At 41.9% G+C, this 21,509-nt stretch overlaps 1 protein-coding gene across 1 annotated transcript in view; it reads right to left on the bottom strand.

Annotated features, from left to right (window-relative positions):
* The window catches only part of LOC106573155 (alpha-1,3-mannosyl-glycoprotein 4-beta-N-acetylglucosaminyltransferase C-like), a 36,671-nt gene extending 19,736 nt beyond the window's left edge, over positions 1-16,935 (bottom strand). The window contains exon 1 of the mRNA XM_014147867.2: positions 16,703-16,935. The gene's annotated coding sequence lies outside the window, so the exon portion shown is untranslated. The remainder of the gene's footprint in view (positions 1-16,702) is intronic.
* Between the last annotated feature and the right edge of the window lie 4,574 nt (positions 16,936-21,509).

Genomic DNA, 21,509 nt, shown 5'->3' with positions numbered 1-21,509 from the left:
ATCGTTTATTGAGCACTTCCTATTGCTTCCACAAGATGTCGCCAGTCTTTACAAAGTGTTTTGAGCCTTCGACTGTCGAAACTCAGTGAATGAGACGCGTTGGAAATTGGTCACAGCGGGAGGGCCATCACCATTATGACGCCGGCGGCCCTGTCTACCCCCACCTTTGGAAACGTTTTGAAACACATTGAAATCGTCCCCCTCGAATCTTATTGGCTCTCTTGTTGAAACAGGCTCTGAAGATTTATGTTATACAACGTTTGACATGTTTGAACGAACCTAAATGTGAAAAAAAAGTATTATTTCGAAACCACTGTGGCGCGCAAGGCAGATTAGTTGGATACGCCCTTCGGACGCACTAACATCAGCAAGCTAATGGAACATAAAGGATGGACTTTTTCGACCGAAAATACATCTGTTGTGGACCTGGGAATCCTGGAAGTGCTTTCTGATGAAGACAACTAAAGGTAAGGGATTATTGACAATATTATACAACATTAGATGTGATATGCGATTGTTCCAAGATGGCGCCGAGCTGTATTTACTAGCTCATTTTCTGAGTATCGCATCCCCTTTTATCGCTAAGTGTGATTACCCAGTAAAGTTATTTTTAAATCTGGTATGACAGGTGCTTTCAAGAGATATTCATCTATAAATCTTAGAATGACAATATTACATTTTAAACATGTTTTTGAATAGTAATTCAGTAAATTGTAGCACTGTTTCATCGGATGCTTTTGACGGGAAAATAGTTAGTCAACGTCAGACGCCGATGTAAAATGCTGTTTTCATATATAAATATGAACTTTATTGAACAAAAGAATGCATGCATTGTGTAATATGATGTCCTAGGTGTGTCATCTGATGAAGTTTGTAAAAGGTTAGTGCTGCATTTAGCTGTTTTTTGGTTATTTGTGATGCATGTGTTTGGTCGGAAAATGGCTATGTTGCTGCTTTTTACGATGGACTTCTCTAACATAATCTAATGATTTGCTTTTCCTGTTAAACCTTAATGAAATCGGACAACGTGGGTCGATTCAGGAGAGGTGTATCTATAAAACGGGGGAAAAAATGCTAATGGCGATATGATTTTTCGCTGGATTTTGATCCCGCTGACAGGATGAGATGCTGAAGAGGATAAACGCGAATCCGACCATCACCCCTGGTGAGACAAAACCATGACTCGTCAGTGAAGAGCACTTTTTGCCAGTCCTGTCTGGTCCAGCGACAGTGGGTTTGTGCACGTTGTTGCTGGTGATGTCTGGTGAGGACCTGCCTTACAACAGGCCTACAAGCCCTCAGTCCAGCCTCTCAGCCTATTGCGGACAGTCTGAGCACTGATGGAGGGATTGTGCGTTCCTGGTGTAACTCGGGCAGTTGTTGTTGCCATCCTGTACCTGTCCCGCAGGTGTGATGTTCGGATGTACCAATCCTGTGCAGGTGTTGTTACACGTGGTCTGCCACTGCGAGAACGATCAGCTGTCTGTTCTGTCTCCCTGTAGCGCTGTCGTAGGCGTCTCACTGTACGGACATTGCAATTTATGGCCCTGGCAACTTCTGCAGTCCTCATGCCTAAGGCACGTTCACACAGATGAGCAGGGACCCTGGGCATCTTTCTTTTGGTGTTTTTCAGAGACAGTAGAAAGGCTTCTTTAGTGTCCTGAGTTTTCATAACCGTGACCTTAATTGCCTACCGTCTGTAAGCTGTTAGTGTCTTAACGACCGTTCCACAGGTGCATGTTCATTAATTGTTTATGGTTCATTGAACAAGCATGGGAAACAGTGTTTAAACCATTTACAAATAAGTTATTTTGATTTTTATTAATTATCTTTGAAAGACAGGGTCCTGAAAAAGGGACGTTTCTTTTTTTGCTGAGTTTACATACACATCTGGTACATACAGTAGAACATTTCGAACACACACGTCTTACTTTAATAGGCCTATACTTTAGGCTGAAAACACAGTAAGTGCTCAGCCTAAATCTTGAGTTGTTGTTTGTTTCCACAAAGTGATAGGCTACTTCAGATTCCTTGAACAAGTTACAGTCTCTGCCACCCATTAGTGAACAAGATTGGCTTGTATCTCTGGATGTCTCTACATTTCTATACCTCACAAAGGAATCCTTTTAAAATCTTAATAGGATCTGTGTCTTCAAAGCTTACTGAGTGAAACACATGATCGATCAGAGGAGATTGTATTGAAATAAGAGGATTGAAAAATACATCAAGAAGCTCTTACTTTGACAGCTTAACCTTTGTGCCAATATGTTTAACTGGCTAGCCACTCTTTCACTGATCAAAAAGGCATACATCTGAAAATTGAAATAAAACTAACATAAAAGCCACAGACACAATATTGTCTGGGATCTATGCACAATGAGTGTACAAAACATTAGGAACACCTTCCTAATGTTGAGTTGCACCACCTTTGGACCTCAGAACAGCCTCAGTTCGTCTAGCCATGAACTCTAACTCTACAAGGTGTCGAAAGCGTCCCACAGGGATGCTGGCCCATGTTGACTCCAATGCTTCCAACAGTTGTGTCAAGTTGGCTGGATGTCCTTTGGGTGGAGGACCATTCTTTATACACACAGTAAACTCTTGAGCATGAAAAACCCAGCAGCGTTGCAGTTCTTGACACACTCAAACTGGTGCGCCTTGCAGGTACTACCATACCCCATTCAAAGGCACTTAAATCTTTTGTCTTGCCAATTAAACCTTCTGAATGGTAAGCATACACAATCCATGTCTTAAATGTCTCAATGCTTAAAAATCATTCTTTAACCTGTCTCAATCTCTTCATCTACACTGATAACAGCTTCTTGTCACGCCTGCTCCCGCTCACTCTTAGCCGGCTCGTCAAACTTCTACGCCTCAGCCGGCTTGTCCAGCGCCCATGTCATGCCTGCTCCTGCTTCCGCTCCCCTTCTCAGCGCTCATTGGACTCACCTGGACCCCTCTATATCTGTCTGTTCCTCAGTTTTGTTCCCCATGTCAGCATTATTGTCGTAATGTCGTTTGGTTCCCTCTGTCCAGACGCTGTTCTTGTTTTGTTTGATGTCCGTTTTCCATTAAATGTTCAATCCCTGTACTTGTTTCTCGTCTCCAGCGTCGGCCCTTACACTTCTACCCCCAAAATATAAGAATGCTTAACATTTGATCAAATGCCCCCCCCCCCGTGTTTTTACACTGCTGCTACTCGCTGTTTATTATCTATGCATAGTCACTTTACCCCTATCTACATGTTTAAATTACCTCGACTAACCTGTACCCCGGTACGTTGACTCGGTACCAGTACCCCCTGTATATAGCTTCATTATTGTTATGTAATTTTATTGTCTTACTTTTTATTTTATTTTTCAATTTACTCAGTAAATATTTTCTTAACTCTATTTCTTGAACTGCATTGTTGGTTAGGGGCTTGTAAATAAGCATTTCACGGTAAGGTGAAACACCTATTGTATTCGGCGCATGTGACAAATAAAATGAGATTTTATTTGATTTAACAAGTGACATCAATAAGGGATCATAGCTTTCACCTTGATTCACCTGGTCAGTGTATGTCATTGAAAGAGCAGGTGTACCTTGTGTTTTGTACATTGGTGGGGGTGAAGGAATGTGTTATTTTTGGACTAAACAGGTGAAACACAGATACTGGTCACCTGTTCAGCTTGTTCAACCTGGGATCTTCCAGCCCTACTCCCCAGTTTGTTTTAAACATTTGACACACTCATTAGCTGCATCTCAAAAACACTGTGGTCATGACTGAAACACATTTACACTCCGACTTCAATTATTAATCACCCTACATTCCATGGCAGTCAGTTGACACAACAGATTTAATGCAAATCAGAAATGTTGAAATAATCTGTGCTACACTGTAAAACTTTCTCCTGTAAGAGTTGCCAGGTAGATACTGTAATTTTGCTTTACAGCAGGGATGCTGTATAATGTTTTACATCAAGAAAAATAGTGCTGTATTATACAATTACAGCAATTTGTTGGCAACTCTGCTGCCACTATAATGCTATAAATTTACAGTACAGCATGTTACCATAATCAGTTTTACGGTACCGATACTATTACTGTAATATTTTATTCGGTAATTGTAATGAATAAATAAATGGATGAATTAGTAAAGGAATTAATTAAATTCATTGAGGGAAGGCAGGGTTTGTATTTTACAGTATTTTACTGTAATTGCATGGGATTGGTGCAAGAAGGTTGGTTGCCAGGTAATGTGTTTACATCAGAGATGTTCACAAGTCTTTGAGGTAGAGTCCAAGTCAAGTCTCAAGTCTTTTAGGGCCAAGTCTCAGTCAAATCTCAAGTCTTTTAGGCCCAAGTCTCAGTCAAATCTCAAGTCCCTTTTGGCAATGGCTTTCTGCCTGCTATGGGTTAGGTCTATAAACCCTGTAAATTATTTGAAGAGACTCCCTTGCTCATTAGTCCATACTTGTATGAAAGAAAGCACATCAGGCACTATTTAAATCAAAATAAATGTCATTTTAAAATGTAGACCGTTTATATTAATAAAAGTAATTGTACCGGATATGAAAAAAAGCAAACATAACATTTTAAAGTGCATGGTATTTTGTGGCAGACATTGTCTATATTTCACTTCATTCTGTCACACAAACAGAAAATCTGTAGGTGAGGGAAGATAAATGACAAGTATGAAAGTAAACCAAAATGACTGACAACTGTTCAATAACTGCACTACTAAAGTGTCCTATATATCAAACGTAATGAGGTTTATCCCTAAAATATACTTACAGACCTGGACACTTAAGAACAGAAATACAATTTCCTCTAACAAGTAACAAATGAAGTCCTGTGCCCTAAGACAGAGAACATTTCTGTTGCAGACAGGTTACATTTCAGAAAGACAAGTTTGTCAGCATTCTTGCACTGAGCCTGGCACGATGAGGCCTCCATGACTAAATACTCTCCTCAATGGGGCACTGGTGGCGGGCACAGCCAACACTGTCATTGCTACCTGCTTGAGCCTTGGAAAGTCTTTTGCATGTATTCTCCAAAAATCCAAGCAAGCAACTTAATTTTCATCAGAAGATGCTTGAATGTAGCGAATAATCTCTGCTCTGATCTTGTTGCAGTAGCCAGAGAACAGTCTGGAGGTTTTGGCAGGTGGTTGTTCTTCTTCTTCTCCGCTACTGCTCTCTGTAACGTTGACTTTCCGTGCCTCAGCCTAAACCAGGTCTGTATATGATGTATATGATCAAGAATATAACAGTGTACATTATACATTAAAAAATATATACTGCTCAAAAGAATAAAGGGAACACTTAAACAACACATCCTAGATCTGAATGAAATAAATAATTTTATTAAATACTTTTTTCTTTACATAGTTGAATGTGCTGACAACAAAATCACACAAAAATAATCAATGGAAATCCAATTTATCAACCCATGGAGGTCTGGATTTGGAGTCACACTCAAAATTAAAGTGGAAAACCACACTACAGGCTGATCCAAATTTGATGTAATGTCCTTAAACAAGTCAAAATGAGGCTCAGTAGTGTGTGTGGCCTCCACGTGCCTGTATGACCTCCCTACAACGCCTGGGCATGCTCCTGATGAGGTGGCGGATGGTCTCCTGAGGGATCTCCTCCCAGACCTGGACTAAAGCATCCGCCAACTCCTGGACAGTCTGTGGTGGATGGAGTGAGACATGATGTCCCAGATGTACTCAATTGGATTCAGGTCTGGGGAACGGGCGGGCCAGTCCATAGCATCAATGCCTTCCTCTTGCAGGAACTGCTGACACACTCCAGCCACATGAGGTCTAGCATTGTCTTGCATTAGGAGGAACCCAGGGCCAACCGCACCAGCATATGGTCTCACAAGGGGTCTGAGGATCTCATCTCGGTACCTAATGGCAGTCAGGCTACCTCTGGCGAGGACATGGAGGGCTCCCCATGCGGCCCCCCAAAGAAATGCCACCCCACACCATGACTGACCCACCGCCAAACCGGTCATGCTGGAGGATGTTGCAGGCAGCATAACGATCTCCACGGCGTCTCCAGACTCTGTCACGTCTGTCACGTGCTCAGTGTGAACCTGCTTTCATCTGTGAAGAGCACAGGGCGCCAGTGGCGAATTTGCCAATCTTGGTGTTCTCTGGCAAATGCCAAACATCCTGCACGGTGTTGGGCTGTAAGCACAACCCCCACCTGTGGACGTCGGGCCCTCATACCACCCTCATGGAGTCTGTTTCTGACCGTTTGAGCAGACACATGCACATTTGTGGCCTGCTGGAGGTCATTTTGCAGGGCTCTGGCAGTGCTTCTCCTGCTCCTCCTTGCACAAAGGTGGAGGTAGCGGTCCTGCTGCTGGGTTGTTGCCCTCCTACGGCCTCCTCCACGTCTCCTGATGTACTGGCCTGTCTCCTGGTAGCGCCTCCATGCTCTGGACACTACGCTGACAGACACAGCAAACCTTCTTGCCACAGCTCGCATTGATGTGCCATCCTGGATGAGCTGCACTACCTGAGCCACTTGTGTGGGTTGTAGACTCCGTCCATGCTACCACTAGAGTGAAAACACCACCAGCATTCAAAAGTGACCAAAACATCAGCCAGGAAGCATAGGAACTGAGAAGTGGTCTGTGGTCCCCACCTGCAGAACCACTCCTTTATTGGGGGTGTCTTGCTAATTGGCTATAATTTCCACCTGTTGTCTATTCCATTTGCACAACAGCATGTGAAATTTATTGTCAATCAGTGTTGCTTCCTAAGTGGACAGTTTGATTTCACAGAAGTGTGATTGACACGGAGTTACATTGTGTTGTTTAAGTGTTCCCTTTATTTTTTTGAGCAGTGTATATTATTTGAATGCCAGTGACATAGAAAACGTTGCATGTTGCAATGTATTGTACCTACCAATCAGACTCTCCTTCAATTCAGCTTTATTTTCATGTGGTATGAGGACATAATGATCAAGCCAGAACAGGCAGAATGATGGGTCCAGAAGTGCAGCAATTTCCATTGTCACCAAATGGACATTTTGTTGCCTGTTCATCCGAGTGCTCCATCCTGACATTCACAAACACCCCCTGTGATAGCAGTCACACCGTCAGTGACTGCTGCAGTGAATTTACTAGACTGACTAGGTGACGGCTTGTGCTCAGTATACTTTGCATATGATAGTTGAGTGACAGTACACAAGGAAGGGCAGCACTGAGAGTCACCACTTTCTCCCCCTGAGTTAGGTTGGTGGCCTGGACAAAAGGGTCCAAAATGTCCACTAGATCCAATTGCTGGCTTCATTCCCTTGGTGACAAGCAGAGCTCCTTGTGTCCTTGGACCTCAAGTAGAGTATTGAGGCTTAGTTGATTCCGATTGGTGACTGCTTTAACAAGCCGGAGGATGGAATTCCATCTGGTAGACACAGCAGCAGGGAAACTACGATTGGCTCCGAACTCAGCTTTAAATGCTTCTTTCAGACCACAGGTAGTATGTAGTAAGCTGCAAAGTTTAGTTACCTTAGCCATCATACTGTGTATATATTTTTTTTCTTTAGTCCATCTCTAATCACCAGTTGTAATGAATGGGCAAAGCACTGTAAGATCTGTTGCCTCAGTTGGTTTGGATAGCTTCTACAGCACTGTACTCTTCACTAAATTCTTCCCATAGGCTGGGTTATCCACATCATCATCATGATCATTGCTTGCTTTGGGGAACAAACTGTGAAGGCCTTTTTCATATTTGCAGAATTATCACATATGATATTTAATTCATGTTTTATGCCAAAATTCTGACATATTACTTCAAATTTATCCCTGATTCTTTCCCCAGTGTGTGAACCTGTGAATCTATCACAGCTCAACAGAACTGAGTTTTTTTTGTCTTCTATGGCCATGTAATGGCCGTTACTCCCATGAAGCCCCTCATGGTCCTGTCAGTCAATTTATCTACAGGGACAGACACTGATTCTGTCTTCTCTAGGGCATTTTTGATTGTAGCCTCTTTGTTCAGTGTTAAGTCATGTAGGCGGCTGGTCAACGTGGGCCTACTTACTGGTCTATATTTGTCATCTACCACTGACATGAAATGCCTAAAATGAGAGTTGTCCACTAAGGACATAGGCAGGTTGCAGGAAATGATCACATCTTGCAGTATAGCCTCTGTTATGGTCTTCTGCCTAGGGTGGCCCTGGCTGTAAACATGGACACCTGTGGTGGTCAAGAATGAGTCAATGCTGCTCTGTCCTTCTGTCCCTGCGCCACCTTTGCTTTGCAGAATTCAGTGGAACTGCAGATGAACAACATGATGGATAGTTGTTGCCTACTTGAGATGGAAGTACAAGGACACAAACAAATATATATGGGATTTTTCAGCAGAAATGTCCAAGAAGTTGCATGCTTTGAACTCTCATTTTATACAAAGTTACTTCCTAGGACCAGGCTACAACAGTAAGTATATTACATCTCAAAGTGATATGCCTATCGCCGAGATGTAATTGAATAATCTCTGCTAACATGTAGGCCTAGCTATCTGACAACCCACCCCTTAACCTTTCAATAAATATTTGACAGTAATACATTTCCAGGTATCTAAAAGATGACACACAAGAAAGCTAGCTATATCAAGCTGGCATCTGCTAAACAGGCTATTATTAGTCTAACCACATTGTAACATTGTTAGCCAGCTAGCCTAACTGAACTTTCGGGGTAAGTTTTCAAATGTTGGATGAAGTTAGATGTAGTTGCGCCAGCATCTTTAATGTTAATTCCACAATTTTAGCAAACAGAATTTCGTTTTTTGCCACTGGCAATATACTGCAGGTTCTTGTAATCAAATTTAATAACGAAAGCCTCACCATCCGATGACATTGTTGCTGATTATGATCGTTTAGCTGTAGTACTACAGTGACGTACAAATGACAGCAAAAATTAAAATGAAAGACTCTTTAAGAGCATCTTGGAAGTTAACACCTCCAATTAATTTAAATGTAGCCAATGAAGGCGGAAACGTCATCTGACTTTTTTTCCCACATTTGACTTACATAACTCAAGATGTACATCATTAAGTCATTATATTAAGCGCGTACACATCAAAAACAGCTTAACTCCAATGATGTAGAAGAAGGTGAACGGCCTCAGCTAGAACGTCAGGCCAGGTAGGAAAACGCGGCTTCTGCTACAGAGTATTTATTCAGCTATCTAGTCATTAGATGTTAGTAAACGACTCCTAGACGTCTAGGTAGTTGGATCTATTTAGCTAATGTTAGGTCATTTAGCAACAGTCTGCACATAGGCTAAAGTTATAGTTCGTTACTGTACCTAGCTCGCAGTTAACATTATTCATTAACAGGCTCCCGAGTGACGCAGCGGTCTAATGTACTGCATCTCAGTGCTCGAGGCGTTACTACAGACACCCTGGTTCGAATCCAAGCTGTATCACAACCGGCCGTGACTGGGAGTCCCATAGGGCGGCGCACAATTGGCCCAGCATCGTCCGGGTTTGGCCGGTGTAGGCTGTCATGTAAATAAGAATTTACAGTAAATTACAATCAAGTCTAGAAAACTGGGACAAAATGTGAAATTTGCCCGATGATGGGTTCCAAGATTGGCTAACTTTAGCTGGTGGCAAACGAGCTAAACTTTCTTAACTACCAAGAAGGTTAGGTAGGTAGCACTGTACTCACTCACAGGCAATTTCACAACATACAGTCCTCATCTTGTAACGTTAGTTTTCGCACTGCTGGTTGAAGCGGCCTTTCATTCGATGGACAAGAGTGCAGACACAGCACCCTATCTTGAGGTAGCACCGATCCTTGGTCCTGGATCCTATTTTGTACTCAATCATCTCACTAGCCTCACGGAGTGTTTGGGCTGCACAGAGGCAGCAGTGAAGTCAAGCCTCTTCACCTGCACAAATCTCACCCAAGCCTGAAAAGTTGTGCTCTTTTTGCTTCGAAATCGAACCACTCTGTGTCCATACAATTTGGAGCAACCACCACACACAAAAAAGTTTGTTTTAGCTTGTTAATAACTGAAAGCTAAAGTTAACCGCTCTCTGACGTAAGATTTCCGTAGATTTCTTCAAGGCACTAGTCGGATGTCTACCTCCTCTTACGTCATAGGCACACAAAAATGTAACTGTCTTTTCATCATAGTGGCCAGAACATTTTTATAAATATTTGTTCATTTTTAATAATGCTCCCTAGACCAGTCCTATAACCTATTTAAAAAAAAAAAAAATGTAATAGTTGCTCTTTAAGTTTACTAAGACAGTTCACTAGGTCAACAGTCAATGTGAAACCATGTCTGCTTAGAAATAAAAAATAAAAATAAACAGACATTTCCTACATTCTTTTTTGGACAATTTCATAAATTTAAAGTTAGTTGCCAAACACTGTCATACCTATATAATTTACAGCATATTATTTAAATATGACATGATTTCACATACTATGATAAACAATAGCTTAACTTTTGCTTGCGTTTTAATGTTTCCGATCTATATAGCAATAGCATACACAATGTCCGCTCAATCAAATAATGACAAAGTGCAAATATGAGTAACCACTATCCTCCAATTGAAATAGACACGTCGTTGTCTGCATATTTTTTGCAGAACGCAGACATTCTAGAACGCTTTTCAGCCCTCTGTATTAAACTACTTTCTCTGTGTTACAGTGCCGCCTGCTCCCTGTTATCTGACAGAATGCACAACAAAAACTGACTTGCCCAGTACTGATTTGCATTGTTCACGAGTCTCTAATCTAGAGTCCAAGTCAAGTCTCAACTCAATTAATCACGAGTCTAAGTCAAGGCGCAAGTCATTTTCTTTGCGACTTAAGTGCGACTCGAGTCCGACTCTCAGACTTGAGTTTCCATCTCTGGTTTGCATATTACAGCATACCAAATATATATGAATACGTTTTCTTTAAAATCACTTGCACTTCTAGAGGCCTTAACAAAGGCTTCCAAACCTGCAGTGACTACAGGGTAAAACAGACCAAGGGTTGCTGCCCCTCCAATATGTCCCCTATACACATGTAATTGTTGGGACACTACTACCAAGTCTGGCTGCACAACCGATTGGCACAACCGATTGGCAAACGTACTGCAAATTGAGAAATCATGTGACTAACCTGAATAAAAAGAGGGAGAAACTACACTATGAAACAAAGATAAATGACATAAAGAATGATAGTAAAAAGCTTTGGAGGTTGTCTCCACCCCCCTCCAGGTGTCGCCAATCTTCCCCATTATCCCCAGTGTATTTATACCTGTGTTCTTTGTTTGTCTGTTGCCAGTTCGTTTTGTTTTGTGAAACCTACCAGCGTTTTTCCCCTTGCGCCTGTCTGTTCTAGTTCCTGTTTTGCCTGCCCTGACCCTGAGCCTGCCTGCCGCTCTGTACCTTGCCCCACCACAATGGATTATTGACCACTGCCTGCTCTGACCCTAAGACTGCCTGCCGTTCTGGACCTTTTGCACCCTATCTGGATTACTGACCTCTGCCTGCCCTTGACCTGTCATTTTGCCTGCCCCTGTATTAGTAATACACTTTTGTTACTTTGACACTGTCTGCATCTGAGTCTTACCTGAAACGTGATACATTCATTGAATCAGATGGCTCATTCATCACAAAACCCACTGATATTGCCAACTACTTTAATGATTTTTTCATTGGCAAGATGTGCAAACTTAGGCATGACATGCCAACAACAAACGTTGACACTACACATTCAAGTATATCTAACCAAAATATGAAAGACAAGCAGTATCTTGGGCTCCCGAGTGGCTCAGTGGTTTAAGGCGCTGCATCTCAGTGCTAGAGGTGTCACTACAGACCCTGGTTTGATTCCAGGCTGTCTCACAACTGGCTGTGATTGGGAGTCCCATAGGGTGGCGCACAATTAGCCCAGTGTTGTCCGGGTTAGATACAAGGGATGCATGTCTAGATACAATGCCATTTTACAATAAACAAATTGACAACAGGCTTTTAGCACACATAGGGAAGGACATTCAATAAGCACAGCACTTACACAAATGACTGATGATTGGCTGAGAGAAATTGATGATACAATTATTATGGTGGCTGTTTTGTTAGACTTCAGTGCGGCTTTTGACATTATCGATCAGTCTGCTGCTGCAAAAAAACATATGTGTTATGGCTTTATACCCCCTGCTATATTGTGGATAAAGAGTTACCTGTCTAACAGAACACAAAGGGTGTTCTTTAATGGAAGGCTATCCAACATAATCCAGGTAGAATCAGGAATTCCCCAGGGCAGCTATCTAGGCCCCTTACTTTTTTCAATCTTTACTAACGACTTGCCAGTGTCGTTAGTAAAGCCAGTAAAGCCAGTGTGTCTATGTATGCGGATGACTCAACACTATACACATCAGCTACTACAGCAACTGAAATAACTGCAAATCTTAACAAAGAGCTGCAGTTAGTTTCAGAATGGGTGGCAAGGAATAAGTCAATCCTAAATATTTCTAAAACTAAAAGCATTGTATTTGGGACAAATCATTCACTAAACCCTAAACCTCAACTACATATTGAAATGAATAATGTTGGGGGGACTAAGCTGCTTGGAGTAACCCTGGATTTTAAACTGTCATGGTCAAAACATATTGATACAACAGTTGCTAAGATAGGGAGAAGTATGTCCATAATAATGTGCTGCTCTGCCTTCTTAACAGCACTATCAACAAGGCAGGTCCTAAAGGCCCTAGTTTTGCCACACCTGGATTACTGTTCAGTCATGTGGTCAGGTGCCATCAAGAGGGATTTAGGCAAATTGCAATTGGCCCCTAACAGGGCAGCACATCTGGCGCTTAGATGTACACAGAGATCTAACATTAATAATGTCAATTGTTCCTGGCTCAAAGTGTAGGAGAGATTGAATTCATCACTACTTTTATTTCTGAGAGGTATTGACATGTTGAATGCTGTCTGGTTAAACTACTGGCACACAGCTCGGACACCCATGCAACCCCACAAGACATGCCACAAGAGGTCTCTTCACAGTCCAGAACAGACTATGGGAAGCACACAGTATTACATAGAGCTATGATTACATGGAACTCTATGTGACAACAAGTAACTCATGCAAGCAGCAGAATTTGATTTAAAAAACAGATAAAAATACACCTTATGGAATGGTGGGGACTGTGAAGCAACACAAACATAGGCACAGACACATGCATACAAACACACAATAACTATGCACACAGGTACATGTGGATTTTGTGTTGTAAATATGTGGTAGTAGTGTAGGGGGCACACACACTTAATGTGTTGTGAAATCTGTTGTGAATGTATTGTAATGTTTTAAAAATGGTATAACTGTTCCTCCTGGACCCCAGGAAGGGTAGCTGCTGCCTTGGTAGCAGCAAATGGGGATCCATAACAAATACAAATACAAATACCACCTTAATGGAGAATGTTTTATGTACGAACCGGTCTATGGGGGAAACTAGTGTATAACCAGCTGAATAGATTCCCTTTGGACAGTAAGATGTCACGACTTAATATCGTCATCTGCCGACCTTTGGGCTAAATCAACACTGACTCCTGTTACAGTGCAACGGTATCCCAGATTTTAGGGCTAGATTCAATCACTTCTGCCTTAACCCGCAATAACCGACAGTTGCATAGCCGTTTCATTGTTTTTATTTAGACGGTGTCAGAGGTGTAACTGTGTTGGACCTATCAAATCAGCAAACGCTCCCGGTGTTATAACTATACTGGAATGTGTATGGCTTAGTGACAACCACATGAGCAGCTGCTCACCGATTTGACAGCTCTAATGCAGTTACAACCCCGACACCGCCAAACCACCGGCTATGGAGATGTCGGCTACCGCCGGTTAACGCTTCATCTGATTGAATCTAGGCCTTAATAAGTTTGTGGTCTATGGTGAGACTAATAGACAGGGATCAATAAAAGAGATAAGCTCCATTTACACTCAGGGCAGCCGTTGATGACTATCCAGCAGTCTGGCCAAAATACATAAAAATAGCCCCAGGGACATCCTTTACCGAAACAAGGTTGCTTCTCAAATGGCACCCTATTCCATATTAAGTGCTCTACATTTGACCAGGACCGATAGGTCTCTGGTCAAAAATAGCACACTTTATAGGGAATAGGGTGCCATTTGAGTCGCACCCCCAGACTGATGAGCAGAGGTTTCACTGTCTGAAGGCAACTCCAATCTGCAATAAAAGTACTTTAGCATTTTAAGGGGTCCATTAATTATTGTCTAGCACCAGAGAGAGCCGTATATAAAGATTACTCTGACTGAGGCCCAAATGGCACCCTATTCCCTATACAGTGAGGGGGGAAAGTATTTGCTGATTTTGTACGTTTGCCCACTGACAAAGAAATGATCAGTCTATAATTTTAATGGTAGGTTTATTTGAACAGTGAGAGACAGAATAACAACAAAAAAATCCAGAAAAACGCATGTCAAAAATGTTATATATTGATTTGCATTTTAATGAGGGAAATAAGTATTTGACCCCGTCTCAATCAGAAAGATTTATAGCTCCCAGGTGTCTTTTCTACAGGTAACGAGCTGAGATTAGGAGCACACTCTTAATCACTGTCAAACTCCCTCGGCCTGGAGCTCCATGCATCTCACCTCGTGGAGTTGCAATGATCATGAGAACTGTGAGGAATCAGCCCAGAACTACACGGGAGGATCTTGTCAATAATCTCAAGGCAGCTGGGACCATAGTCACCAAGAAAACAATTGGTAACACACTACGCCGTGAAGAACTGAAATCCTGCAGCGCCCGCAAGGTACCCCTGCTCAAGAAAGAACATATACATGCCCGTCTGAAGTTTGCCAATGAACATCTGAATGATTCAGAGGACAACTGGGTGAAAGTGTTGTGGTCAGATGAGACGAAAATGAAGCTCTTTGGCATCAACTCAACTCGCCGTGTTTGGAGGAGGAGGAATTCTGCCTATGACCCCAAGAACATCATCCCCACCGTCAAACATGGAGGTGGAAACATTATGCTTTGGGGGTGTTTTTCTGCTAAGGGGACAGGACAACTTCACCGCATCAAAGGGATGATGGACGGGGCGATGTACCGTCAAATCTTGGGTGAGAACCTCCTTCCCTCAGCCAGGGCATTGAAAATGGGTTGTATATGGGTATTCCAGCATGACAATGACCCAAAACACACGGCCAAGGCAACAATGGAGTGGCTCAAGAAGAAGCACATTAAGGTCCTGGACTGGCCTAGCCAGTCTCCAGACCTTAATCCCATAGAAAATCTGTGGAGGGAGCTGAAGGTTTGAGTTGCCAAACGTCAGCCTCGAAACCTTAATGACTTGGAGAAGATCTGCAAAGAGGAGTGGGACAAAATCCCTCCTGAGATGTGTGCAAACCTGGTGCCCTACTACAAGAAACGTCTGACCTCTGTGATTGCCAACAAGGATTTTGCCACCAAGTACTAAGTCATGTTTTGCAGAGGGGTCAAATACTTATTTCCCTCATTAAAATGCAAATCATTTTATAACATTTTTGACATGCGTTTTTCTGGATTTTTTTTCGTGTTATTCTTTCTCTCACTGTTCAAATAAACCTACCATTAAAATTATAGACTGATCATTTCTTTGTCAGTGGGAAAACGTACAAAATCAGCAGGAGATCAAATACTTTTTCCCTCACTGTATAGTGCACTACAGACACCAGTCATACGTAAGGCGCAATCCATTCTGAGGAACTCCCAGCATCCCCTGTTTGATGAATATACGTTGCTTCCCCCAGAGCGCAGAAACAGTACACACTCCCCAAGTTTAAAATGGATCAAAACTCTCCTTTATGCCAGCTGCTATCAGCTTTCTCAATAAGCTGAAGGAGTACTGTTAGTTGTGTACATATTGCTGTATTTATTGTTTTGGGGTATATTTATTTTTTCTGTGTTCAATGTGTTTTTACTATGTGCTGCAAAATGAATTGCCCCTTTGGTTAATAAAGACTCTACGCTACTCTACACTACTTTACACTACTCTACACTTCTCTATTCTACTTTACTTTTGACCAGGGCCAATACGTCCCTCGTCAGAAGTAGTGGACTATGCAGGGAATAGGGTACCATTTGGGATGCAGCCTCTGTCTAGCACTCGGGTATGACAGGTGAAGTGGGTCATAAAGGGAACCAACATTAATAGCAACTCGTTTGGCAAGTTACAACATGATGTGCTTAGCGGAAACTGCTCAAATCTGTTCAGTCTGACAGGGAGAAGAGCCCATCTTCTAGGACACAACATGTGATACCATTAAATTATACTATTATAGGTCAAAGTCACAGCCAGAAAAACACCCTGACTGACAGAGAGGAGACCAGTAGTACCCCAGCTCATTATAAACTGTGAGGGAGAGGAGTGCAAGTTATTCCCACATCACTGAGAGGAAGGGGATTTGTGTCACCAGGCAAAGCCATGATAAATCCTGGGATATACAGCCATTTTCAGGACAGAGGAGCTGCAAGTCTCAGTGAGAGAAGAGTGGGTTTTACAACGGAACAGTTGTTCAATTTTTAATGCAACCAACACATACTTGTGAATAAAATACAATACCTATGGGAGTATTTTACATTACAGCACAGAAGAAAATGGTAATAACATGGTAATAGTATAGTAACAAGTGATAGTTACTCAAAAAGAAAGAAAGAAAGCCCATGAAGCGACAGGCACACTCACCTGCCTGCTGTCTGTGTGAATGTGAAGGAGTTCTGGTGATGCTCTGTGCTGCACGTTGCCCCCAGTCTAAATTATCTCCATGACTCACACAAGAGCAGATCCTTAGCTCTCAAAAAAGTTTGGTAAACACTAATTATAATGTCAGTCGTCTGGTGAGGCTAGTAGCCCCTCTCTCTGTGTCTCCATCTCTCTCTCTCTGATCTCAGTCTCTCTTTTCCAGCCCTCTTACTCTCTTTCCCTCTGCCTGCCTCACTCCCCCGCTCTGACTCTCCTCACCAAGGTGTCACTGTGTCTGCACATACACTGCTCCTCATTTGTTGTCAGTTTTTCCCTCTCCTGACTCTCCTCCCCTTTCCAGACGTTTGGTCTTAAAGTGACAACACATTGAAATGCATCCCTCAGCCTCAACCCGGTGGCTCGAGATACCCATCTGTCAGTTAGACTGAGAGATTTAAACCAATCCAAAAAAATACAGCCTAAGAGCATACTAAGGTCATTAGAGGCAATCTGCAGTTGTTACATCAATTTTTGGACTTAATGATTAATTAAATTAATGATATGTACCCATTTATTCTTGAAGAATATAACCTATTAATGCCTCATAAGCTCAGTTTAACTGTCGTATCCCATCAGAACCCCAAATATAAGCTTGTTCTACTCCAACGTTTGTAAACAAAGTGAATGTATAGCCTCAGAACATGGTTAAAACTATAATTTTGATATCGTGGATGGTCAGGCCTTGCATCAGTAGCTCTGTCTATGAATTTGAGAGTATTTACATTTCTCCAGCCCCGTTCCTCAGTTTTATACCGAACCAGTGGCGGGGAAGATGCTGTATTATTGTGTCAACTGCTGATTGGCCCTTTAATGGACAGATTTCAGTAAGTGTTAATCCTCTCTCAAAGAGAGCGGGTTACAAAGTGTACTGGCCCATTAGTGGAAAAAAGGGGGCCAAGAGTCATGCACCCCCCCATATTTATTTGCAATTAAATGAGACTTGCTGCACCTTAACATGTAGATACATACAGTACATAGTATACTGTGCCAACCATGGTGCTCTCTCTCATGCAATATTTCTAATGCCTAGACATGAATCATAGATTAATGAGGGAATAATAACATTGCCAGTGGTGAAGCTTTGTGGTGTGAAGCGCTTGGTGCCCTGCATACTCATGGTGTTAATAAGGCATTTCAAGGGTGGCTGCTGCAGTTTAAATGGAACACTCTAAATCATCTACACCAACACATCACCTCGTTTTGGTGTGTTCGGGTTCACTGTTGTAAGCATGAACTCAATTCAACTGTGCTCCATTTGATCTGCACAAGAGACCAATCGACCATTCCTACAACTAGGAACATGCCTTTCCCATCGTTCTGTAAAGAATATTCACTGATAAAATCCAACCCAGAGATGCACGACACAAGTTTGAAAACATCCTGTGTTAAAACACCAGGTTGAGCCCAGGGGAAACTCACGCTGGGGTGAAATTGCCAGCGGAGTCAAAAAAGTATACTTTGTCTGCACTTTGCAGCAATGTCACCCTCCTCTACAGTAGCAAACAAGCTCCAAACAATTCCCATCTCTGATTTTTAGAGACAGTCTGCTCTATAGTTAATCTGAAGTTAAGTTGTAGTTAAATTGGTTAAACTGGGGGTCTATGTGTACTTTAGATATTCATGTGTACTGTACTTTGGAGGTGAGCTTGGCTAAATTAATGAATATTAATAAAAATGTATGTTGTGATATCAAGTGCTCTTCCATGGATAGCTTCTCCCTTATCTTTCACCAACAACATCATATGGCAAAGGATGGAGGAGGAGAGGAACACTGACAAGAAAGGATGGCTTGGCCAACAAATATGAAACGACTATTAAAAAATCTGTACTTCACTGACCTGTGAAGTGCCTTATTGTGAGGGTCATATATGATTTTGACAATTCTTACAATGCATTTATAACAGCATCATAATGCATTACACATGCAGCCTAAGCAAAGCCTTACCAAACACATTGCATTGGTTGCTTTACAGCACTGAGTGAACCTTAGCCTTCTTGGCAAACAGGTGGTAGATTACTAGTATAGAGGGTCAGACATTAAAAAGTTGGAGGTATTGGAGAGATTACAAATGCCTCAACTTCTCCATGACACCTGCCTCTGTTGTTCCTGGAATATATTAGTAATTCCTGGAATGTATTATTCATTCCTGGAATGCATGAATAATTCCTCAGTCAGACACAAGCAGTCTGACAACCTCTAGTCAGTCCAATCATTCTCATAGTGTGGAGGGATGTAAACTAATTTACATGCCATTCTCTCTGCCTGAAAGTCTTGCATATCAGCGTGTACAGCAATGTGATAACCATGGCCACTATCAAATGACGGGTAAGAGTCACTCCTAGAAGAAATTTGCCATGTAGAGAATCAGAGAACAGCTTCAGAGGGCACCCAGGTTGATAGAATAGATTGACAGGTCCTTAAATCTTACTGGCAGAATCATGTAGCATTGTAGGGCCATTCAACTTTTCAGAAAGAGACAAGTTTGTCAAATGAAATGTTGAAAAAAATCGTCCTGCTTCATCCATGTTTCATGAACTGAAATTAAAGATCCCCGAAATGTTCCATATGCACAACAAGCTTATTTCTCTCAAATGTTGTGCACAAATTTGTTTACATCCCTGTTAGTGAGCATTTTATCCTTTGTCAAGATAATCCATCCACCTGACAGGTGTAAACAAATTTGAAGCTGATTAAACAGCATTATCATTACACAGGTGCACCTTGTGCTGGGGGCAATGAAAGGCCCCTCTAAAATGTGCAGTTTTGTCACACAACATAATTCCACCGACATCTTAAGTTCTGAGGGAGCTAGCAACTGCCATGCTGACTGCAGCCAGAGCTGTTGCCAGGGAATTTAATGTTCATTTCTCTACCATAAGCCACCAATTGTATTTATATCTGTAATAATGCCCTTTTGTGGGTAAAAACTCATTCTGATTAGCTGGGACTGGCTCCCCAGTGGGTCACCGTTACTCCCAAGCGTGTGGTTGATGGCTGCACTCCTGCCCAGTCATGTGAAATCCATAGATTAGGGCCTAATGAATTTATTTAAATTGACTGATTTCCTTATATACACTGTAATGTACACAAAGTCAAGGTTATGCTTCCCTGATGGTAATTACTGTCTATTTGCGTGCTCTGTGATTACATGCTTGGCTTGACAGGCATCAATGTTATCATTTAGTGAGGTTAGTTAAAGGTGAATGTGCGTGTGTGTGTGTGTGTGTGTGTGTGTGTGTGTGTGTGTGTGTGTGTGTGTGTGTGTGTGTGTGTGTGTGTGTGTGTGTGTGTGTGTGTGTGTGTGTGTGTGCAATGCATTGAGAGCACATGACTTCTTCTTTCATAGGTCGTCACTCAAATCAGCCTGCCAACCTGCCATGTAGGCTCAGGCTGGCTATCCCTGTGGAGTTGGAAGAGTCTGAATTTTTCATATCCTCTAATTTGAGGTGTTGTGAGAAATCCCAGTTTCACTGAAAATTCAATGAAGCAGAGCGGCACCCAGATTCAGATTTCACCCAAGTGGAACAAGAAAGGCAGACAAGGAAGAGCAGATGCGAGGAGAAGGAGAAGGCATGAGCTGCATGATCCTCTCAACTGTTATCGCACAGATCAGATGCCCTCAGTGTGGGGGGTCTGATTCACAGAAATATGGTGAAATAAACAGTACATAGCACTGATGGGTTAAAACAGTGAGAGTGAATGGGGCACCATCCCAAATCACCGCAAAGTAACTGGCAGCAAACCAAGTCGTTAAGCAACACAAGCACCTTGGGACTTGATTGTGTGTGTAATAGGAAAGCATACAATTTCCTTTTCTTGAACCTCATTTCGAAGACACTATCAACAATACTGCCAAAACTAAATTACTTGGCTTGACTTTAGGTTATTTAGCAGGAATATGTACATTCGATTCAGAGCATGGCTGAACCATCTAGTTGTAGATGTGTGAAGTGTAGCTCAAAAAGTACTTGAGTACTTGAGGCACTATTCAATCAGAACCCCTTACCCAGTTTCAGCAGGGGTTTTTTCAATTATGCAAACCAACACGATGTGAACTTGCATCGACCATGAGTAGCTGTTTAAGAGGGAAATGCTGCTCCTAAAACTAAGTAATATAACTATATAAATAATACAACTGAGTAATAATCTGTATTTGAATGGAAGAAATAATTAATGGAATTATGCAACAGACAGATATTGCATAATTGGAAAAAAACCTGCTGAAACTGGGTTACTAAGTAATACAATTATATAAATAATAAAACTGAGTAATAATCTGCATTTGAAATAATGAATTTTCCAATCAGGCTTTGTTCAATAGAGCACGCTCCAACTGCAAGTGCTTCAACATAATTATGGTTGCATTACATTAAGTTGTTCCTCCTACCCATATTTTGGGTGTTGTTCTCACTGATGTATTCAAGTCCATCTACATCCAATTGCTGTGTTAATAATGAATAATAAGGGCAGAGCCCAGTGACAGGTTCATTCTGAAGTGGGGTCAGTAAATGCTCACGACTACAACTTATGTTATTACAGGGTCAGAATAACCTACATATCAAGACAACCATGACAATCACGTCTGACAGGGTGGGCTGCTATTGGCAACACAAAACATATTTTTGTTGTAACACATTGCCTTTTTCATGTATTACTATGGTACATGGTCCTACCATGTGCATGGTTTCGGAAAAATGTTATACTAAAGTAGGCTTACATACCTATTCTATATGTTCTGGTCTTAATAAA

This window comes from Salmo salar, chromosome ssa16 (assembly GCF_905237065.1).
Source record: "Salmo salar chromosome ssa16, Ssal_v3.1, whole genome shotgun sequence".
NCBI lineage: Eukaryota > Metazoa > Chordata > Actinopteri > Salmoniformes > Salmonidae > Salmo > Salmo salar.
This window is presented reverse-complemented; position numbering and strand designations above follow the sequence as displayed.